We start from the raw sequence: 8,845 nt of genomic DNA on the forward strand, positions 1-8,845 counted from the left end.
GAACACATTTTGAATACATTCACATCGTCAACTCCATATTTATTCCGGTGCTGGCACTGTGAGTAACCGATTTCCCAGGGATGTGCATAGATGCAGTTCCGTAGTCTGAATAACAAAAAACAACCCCAGATGTCTGAATGACCCCTAAGAGGGTTATGAAGAGTAGGATGTGTGAAGATAATAAATAACAATCCAGTTTAAAGATATCATAGAATCATAGAGTTGGAAGAGACCGCAAGGGCCATCCAGCTCCTGTTCATGGAAAACAAGTGTTGTGTGTGCATATATGAACCTGTCCTGGACTGTTAAAGAGTATTCTGTCAACATTTTTTTCCCCAGCACACAAAATAATTTTTGCTCTGAATTTATTGTTCTGTGCACATAAAACACATGCATTCATCTCAAGCAGTGAAGGTCAAGTAGCAGCAGAGGTTTGCTTAGCCTGTGTTGTAAATATACACAAATCATGCACCAAATGTTCCAGTAACCCTTGCAGTGACCCACCAATCCATTCCCAGAATCTTGGTAGAAAGTCTCCCTAAAGTTTCAGCTGTTACAGGCCAGCTGAGAAAACCACAGGGAGAGAAAGTACATAGCAATGTCATTATTCCTGTTCTTGTTGTATTACAGTAACAGCAGTCCAGGAGATTTCCAGTAGTACATAGAAAGGGGGGGGGGGCATAACTACAGGAGGTTCATAGCTGCACCGAAATGCACTGCAGCCCTGATCATTTTACAGTTTGAAAACAGATGTCATCTGTGTTTGTTCTGGCTGCTGTCCTTTCTTTGACTCACCAGGCCAGATTTGTCTTGCGATGTAAAACTGTTCCTTGTAAAGACCTGTATGGGATGGGGGTAAGTAGGATTTCCATGCATGTGTGTTGGAGTGGGGATGTATTTGTGCATACCATACACAGCAGTGTGTTGCACATCCTGTGATCGCTCTCAGTGAGGGTCGGGGCCCTTTCACATTACACAGTTGTAGCACTATGATTCCATTTGAACTGCAATGGCTGCTTCCCATTGAATCCTGGGCTTGTTGTTTGGTGAGGGACTAGAGCTCTCTGACTGAGATTTCTAAATATCCCTCCCTAAACTACAAACTTCAAGTTTTCAGAGGATGCAGCCATGGTAGCTGAAGTGGAATAAAGTACTATAGCTCTGTAATGTGAGAGGGCCCCAGGACCATACATCAGAGCTAGAGCTTTACAGAAGTGTCCCTGGAATACTTATACGTAATAATATCTAAAATCCACAAAACAGTGATAGCTTAATGGGGCCAACCCAGTTTCTCAGTTTCACACATTACACAATGGTGCAGTGAAGACAAGATAGATGCATCCCATGCACACCACCCCAAGTTCTTTGGAAGAAATGCAGACACAAATGTGACAAATAAATAATGGTTTGGCCCAGAGCTGGAATTTTACTTAACTTGCACAATAGCCAGTGAAAAGGGTGGCATTAGGTGACTGAAGCTGCTGAATACACAACCCCCGCATACCCTAGTGAATGTGATGCCATTGGATCTGCCAAAGTTGTCACTGTAGGAGCAACCGCCAACCCTGTCCTGCTACTACTGGCATCCTGACCATCCCAGCTCTTTAAGACATTGAAAGTACATGCTGAGAATTTTTTTAAAAGACTTGGGAAGAAATGCCTTTTTGTACCAATTTTAACTCACCCACTTTATGTCACCTGACACACACACAGAAAGGTTTACAGCGAAAGACCCAGAAGTAAGAACCATCAAGCTGCAGAGAAGACTGAGGAACATCTACACTGTAGAAATAATGCAGTATGACAACATTTTAAATGATGTAGCCTCATCCTATGGAATCCTGGGATCTGTAATTTCACAGTCTTTCACATTCTATGCCAAAGAGTACTGGTGCCTCACAAAACTACAGATCCCAGGACACCATAGGATGGAGCTACAGCACTTAAAGTGGTGCCATTTCTACACTGTAGATGCACCCTGAGTCACCATAGATGTGGAAAAGGTTCTGATGAGCAGCATTTCTTTGTGGATATGGTGAGTGTAAAACATAGTTGAAGGGTGCATGGCACTCCAGGTGTTACTGAGATACAACTCCCATCAACCCTAGTTCATAAAGCCAGTGGTGAGGGATCATGGGAGCTGTAGTGCAAGAATGGATGGCAGGACACATGTCTCTTTTAGCATAAGTAGTATCTAAAGAGGAGACTAAGGAACTAATCAAAGACAAGCAATGCTCAGTATACAGAGAGACGCTGTCCTAAGTAGTCCTCACAAGAGCTCTGTAATATAGGCCAGTGTCAATCTCTACCTTGCCAAATGGATGCCAAGGCAAAGGGGGCGCATATAAGGATAAAGCTTGTGTTTGCCTAAATCGAGGGATTTCCCAAAGCACAGAGATCAAACCCCTGCGCTACACCAGGCATATGCTTAGACTTGGTAATGAGATTCTCCTGATACACATTCTCTGTGAAATTTGAGGCAGGTTGGTCAGGTTTCATCAGCTATTGTTGGGTACTGAACACCTGTTAGATTCTAGGAGGGAACTGAAACTTGTGTGCAGCAAGCAGTTTTTGTGAAGGTCTGAGCCGCAGTCTGACAAAGAATTTTTTTAAATGTAAAAAAAAAATTAAAAAAATCTAAAGCTTTTTATCTTTGATCTCTTCCCTCTCCCACATGATCAGAATCAAAATACAGTCTGCCCTCTGTATCCACAGAATTTTTATCCATGGATCCAACCATCCACAGGTTAAAAATAATATAAATTCTAAAAGCAAACCTTGATTTTGCCATTTTATAAAAGGGACGACATTTCACCATGCCATTGTATTTAATGAGCTTGAGCATCCACAGATTTTGATATCCATGTTGGTCCTGGAACCAAACCCCAGTGGATACTACCTCCCCTCTGCCCATGTGCATGGATAGAAACACAGAGTGGGGGGGGAAATCCACCGATGCAAAAGAAATTCCAACAATAACAATAACAATAACTCTACATAGCTATAATTGATTAAGGAAAACAACAAGAACAAGAAGAAGATAGCTGCTGATTAAGCAAGATCTACTTTGGCCCTGAGAAATGAAATCCAAGTAGTTGGAATCTATACAGTGAGAACTGTTTACAGTATATTGGCCTATGCTTGTTTGGGTTTTTCCCCCCTGTACACTTGCAGTACTTGTTTGGTACCTGTACAGGTTGTAAATATGCTGATCATTAATGAGAACACTGGCGTCCAGTACTTTCCCCATCAAAAGAATCTGGTTTCCATGAACGTACATAGGGAGGGCAGAGGTAACAGCACAAACGGGACGACAGTTGTAAACACGGTCACAACCTTGTTATTGTTCTTCATCCTTGACTTGCACCAGTGGAATTTGTGTGTGTTTTGTGGAGAAATTTTTTTTTAATAGTCTTTATTAAACTTCCATTAAAATAAAACACAATCCAATACTTGTAAACCGTTATAACTGTATAACCATTACAAGCAAATAAATGACAGTACAGCCTAAAATTCCACCATACAGGTTTTTTGGAGAAATTTAAAGGGAGCAGAAGGTAAATATGAACCTTTGTGAGCAAGTTTTATTGCACATGTCCCGTGAAGGTGGCAATAACTGAAGAGAAAGACAAGAACATCTTGGCATAACAGCTGCCATAGAATAAGTCCAGCTTCAGATTTGTTTCTGATGCTAATTCTACTTAGGAAACTGATAACTGGATGCTCATCATTGGATCTCATATAGAAGAAAAGCAGGGTATAAAATAATTAAATAATCGCTGAGTTAAATCTTAATGAACACACACTAACATCAGCAGTGTTAGCCCTGCCTTCAAGAAATTTGGACAGGAAATGATCTGAACTGAGAAAAATCAATGCAAATGTCCACAAACTCCTCATTTTACCTTTTTGAAATGATTCAAAAGCTTTCCAACTTTTGAAATGTTTCATCCTCTCAGGTAAAGACAAACTATGTAAAGCTTTACATTGCATGTATGTTTACATATCTACAATTCTGCATAAAGCAAAAGAAAGACCTTTTGGCACCAAGGCCACAAGATTAATATATATTAATAATTATTAATCTCCATTTTTAACAATGGCTCCATTTGCTGTTGTTATTACAAGATTGATCGTTTTCCAATAAACAAATTGTCTGGTTGTCTAAATTGTCTGGTTGTTTAAACAAACAAACAAACAAACAAGCAATCCTTTCTGCCAAAAATTCTTTTCTGCCAAGATCGGCACTCATCTTTTCTGATTTGCATTATATTTGTTAATTCCCAGCACAGAAACATTAGGCAGTCTCAATAACCACTCCATTGTAGGAGAGAGAGAGTTTTGTTTTCTGTTTTTGAACAATTACCAATGGCTGCATTCAATAAATCTGCAGTCATTTCTAGGTTTGGAAACAGAAATATTCTCCTAGCACCCAAATGAGACTGGAAATGAAAACAATTATATCTCCATTTATTACAGCCTAATGTGGCAGGCTTCCACTGGTGTTGGACTACAGTTCCCAAAATCCCCCGGACTTGGCCATGCTAACCAGTTATTAGAGTTACAATCGAAAACATTTGAAAGGACTGCTGTGGGGTTTTCTTTCCCTCCATCCACATGATGGGAATTTTAGTCATGTACCCAAACACTGCTCATTGTAGAGACAGAACTGACATTACATTTTGTGCAACCTTGCAAAGGTGTTGTATGTTTTTCAAGCAACTCATTTTTTTTCAGACAACTATTTCTATTCTCCATATAAGATTTAAGCTTTGACTGTCATCGCCATCATTGCTCCTTTCTGAAAAACTGAACATATCTGATCTGTTTTCATCACTGCTCTGAGGTTAGCCATGTTGTGATATCAGACACCACCGCCAAATTCTAAAGTGTGGCCAAATCTTTCTATGAACTGAGAGGAAGGTTAAGGAGGGCAATTGGCGTCTACCACTCAGGCTGCTGACAGAATTAATGCACTTTGACACCACTTTAACTGTCCTGGTTCCATCCTATGGAAAACTGGGATTTGTAGTTTGTTTCGGCATCAATGCTTTCTGACAGAGAAGGCTAAACATCTGACAAAATTACAAATCCCAGGATTCCATAGCATTGACCCATGGCAGTTAAAGTAGTGTCAAATTGCTTTAATTCTGACTCAGTTATGGCCATGGCTCAATGCCGTGGAATTCTGGGATTTGTAGAAGTATCTTGGATTTTGGATTCTTTTTGGATTTTGGAATAACTCACAATAAGATATCTTGAAGATGGGAGCCAAGTCTAAACACAAAATTCATCTATATTTCATATATATTGTATACATACAGCTTGAATGAAATTTTATACAATATTATAATAATTTTGTGCGTGAAATAAAAGTTGTGTACACTGACTGATCAAATGGCAAAGGCATCACTGTCTCAGTCACCCATGAAAAACAATTTTTGGGGGAATATTTTGGAATTCTGGAAAAGGAAGACTTAGGCTATATAGTAAAAAGAATCTGGAAACCATCAAAATAAAAAGCTACACACAAACTAATATTAAATATATGAAAAATTGTGTCATATTAGACTTCTATTATAAGTGTACTTTCAGATCTTGTACAGTTGGCAAAAGTAGAGTATTTAGATCAGAAGCCGCTGCATTCATCTGAGCTGCATGATGGCAAATATGATCTTAGGGAGCACTATTAACTTTTTTCTGAATAGGCTGATGTGCATCTTTCTGTGTAGATAAATCTAGTAATTTAAGTAAGGGGGCATGTATAGAATATGAGTATTTACTGCAATATTTTGCCACAGATCCTATCTGAACTTCCAAATACCCCAAAAGCAGAAGAGGGTGCCCCAAGTGAGCCATGCTTTTTGACGAAAGACCAGAACAACCGGAAACACTAGTTCAGCCTCTGTACTTTTTAAAAAGCTGGAATGAGGGAGAAAAGTGTAAAATACAATATAATGTGGTGCCAATAGAGAACTCACTATTGTACTTCTTGACTGACATTTCCTTGTTTGAATTGGAATGTGGTTGAGAAACGCTATAAATGGCTCTACCATTCACTAAAATGCACTCAGCAGGAACCAGACTCCATGTTGACCATATATTTGCGCACCTCATTCCCCAGACAGGTTCACCAATCTCATTCTCTTTCTGTCTTTAGCTGTGCTCAAAAGAGCTTCCTGTTTTGGAAAGTTTTAATAAATAAATAAATAACCAATTGCTTTATTTTTTTACTGGACTCCTATTTTGAATAGGTATTGTTTCTGTTGAATTGTGCGTTATACTGAGTTGTTATTGTAGTGTTTATGCCAATGCAGCACTGTAAGACAGCTTTGCCTCGTAAAGCGATGTATAAAATGTAAATTTCGGAGCAAATTTAATAAATAATACAAGCAATAACCAAGCAACAGGGAGCAGACTGTAAAATATGCAGTGCTTTTGTCACTGAGCATCACGACTGACAAGGCTGTTATCATGAAGAAGGTATAAAACACTTACTGCATTTAAAACAGCATTAAGAACATATTTCTTCCAGTAGGCCTATCCAGTCAATTTTAAATCGTGGCTTTTTAATCTGTATATGAATTATGAGTGTATTTTAGTAATTTTATAGCATTCTATTTTAAATGTGCATTTATTGTTTTTTAATTGTGTTTTGTATTTTGACATGCTGTACTACTCCTCGCGCTCTGAGGAGAGGCGGGAAAGAAATAAAATTTATTATGATTATGATGATGATGATTATCTCATTAACCTAGGAAAACAAATAACTACTAAATTATTAAGCCTTGATTGCGTAGCAAATTAGCAAGCTTGGGTATTAGCAAAATGGGTGATTAATATTTGCAATAAAGTAAATTTATTTGAGGCTAAAATGAAGACATTAAATATTAACATTAATGGTGCAACATGTGGGAAGTGGGAAAGACTTCCTCAAATGCCAGTGATAATTAAAGAGGCCTTCGAAATGGTGAGCATCTTTGCCCAACAGGCTTGAATTTCACAGAACACTTCCTCTTTTGCTGAATGAGATGGTTGTTCCCCACCTTTGTTTTCACTCTTTTGTTCTATTCGTCTCCCTCACTCCTTTTCATCCTTGCGTGGCAGATCTCCTTTTTCTTGTCATGCTGCCTTCCACCTGACTCGTCTTCTGTTGCTCTCTTTGTCTTGGCCTGCTTTTAGGTGGTGGTTGCCCATGGAAACTCCGGTCTCTCCTGACACGTCTTCGCTTCTCTTCTGTCACTGCAATTCCCCGGCTGAAGGCAAGACAAGAGCATGTGAATGAGAAGTGGCGCTCCTAAAGACCCTGGGCATTTTGCTGTCTGCAAAACTACACGTTTTGTTTTGCAGTGCGACTATGCAAATAATCTCATGCTTTAATCGGAACAGCATTTCTGCGCAGCTCTGCAAGTTCTGTTGCTATAAAGATGGAGTTGATGATGTGGATGTATTCAAAACACGTTCAAGACAGGCAGAGTTTTATCCCGGTTTATCCTGGATCTATCCACATCAGTTATTCACACAGGCAACAATGCAAATCTTTCAGGAAAACATGGGGGAAACCGATCAAAATAAGCTTTTGTGAGTTTTTTGGCAGCCCCCCCCCCCAACTTAAACAGATGCATTTGAAATTCATGTGAACAACGCGGATTCGACCCATATTCTACCAGGATTATTTACGCCACCAGAATAACCTGAGAGGCTTTGTGTTTCTCTAATGCAACATGCGTCCAGGATATGCTGTTGCCGCTGGATGTTGTTTTATTAATGTTGAGTGATCTGTGTTTATTAAATAAATATTTCCACCAGTGTATTTCATCTTGTCAAAAGGTTTTAATGATAAATATTCAGCAAGTCAATGTGAATTCAAGGGAACAATTACAGAATGAGCTTGTGTACAGACATTTAACTTTACACACTGAAACTCCCTCCCTGCTTCCTTAATGCTGTCCTGAGCCAGAAAATTGGTTCCCTGTTTAAAAGACTGCTACTCCACTACAGTTTGTTGTTTTTACTAGATTTACTAGATTGCTTGGGGGTACTCTAAACCACTGGGATTTGTATCACTCTCAACCTCTATGGGTGAGTGCTGAAAGAAATAAGTGCTTTTGCAGTTTGAATGGGAGTAGATAGGAGGAAAGTCAGAGTTTAAATCTTGCCGGGCAAAATCCTTGATATAATTCTTACTAACAAAAGCAAAGTGGTATCCTCTAGATAGGTCCAGTGTAGTGTTTTAAGCGGTGGACTTTGACTCTGGAGCCAGTGTTCGAATCCCACTCAGCCATGGAAGCCCACTGGGTCATCTGGGGCAAGTCACACTCTCTCAGCCTCAGAGGAAGACAATGGCAAACTCCCTCTGAACAAATCTTGCCAAGGAAACCCTGTGATAGGCTTGTCTTGGGGGTCACCATAAGTCAGAAATGACCTGAAGGCACACAACAACAACAGCCCTGATTTCCCTTTGATGAACCGATACAGTGACAAATAAATTGTTCCTTCCAATTGGCAGTTACAGGTAGTTTTTCTCCTTCTTTGCAGAATGAAGACAAAACTTTGAAATGTTGTATGATGAAATACAATGAAAGGCAAACAAAGGAGATGTTTGTTTTATGTACTGTCTATTAAAGAAACCTAAAAGCTTAAGAAAACTGTCTCTGCCCAATCTGTTTATGTAACAGAGAGCACCATGAAATTCCACAACAAGTGGATATAGAAATCAGACATAACTACACACATCTTTGTTAAAAACAACCTAGTAGAACTAACAGCTTTACAAGGTTTAGGTGCTTCTTAGTCACCACATTGGTGGAGAGTCTCTTTCCAGCTTCTCTCCCCTTGCTTTGTT

General features: G+C 39.3%; 1 long non-coding RNA gene across 1 annotated transcript; it reads left to right on the plus strand.

Moving 5' to 3' along the window:
- Window positions 1-792: 792 nt before the first annotated feature.
- Window positions 793-8,643, plus strand: LOC121923365. Its single transcript, XR_006102363.1, has 2 exons — window positions 793-855; window positions 7,183-8,643. It is a non-coding gene; the product is annotated as an uncharacterized LOC121923365 (long non-coding RNA).
- The last annotated feature ends 202 nt before the right edge of the window (window positions 8,644-8,845 follow it).

Source organism: Sceloporus undulatus, chromosome 2 (assembly GCF_019175285.1).
Source record: "Sceloporus undulatus isolate JIND9_A2432 ecotype Alabama chromosome 2, SceUnd_v1.1, whole genome shotgun sequence".
NCBI lineage: Eukaryota > Metazoa > Chordata > Lepidosauria > Squamata > Phrynosomatidae > Sceloporus > Sceloporus undulatus.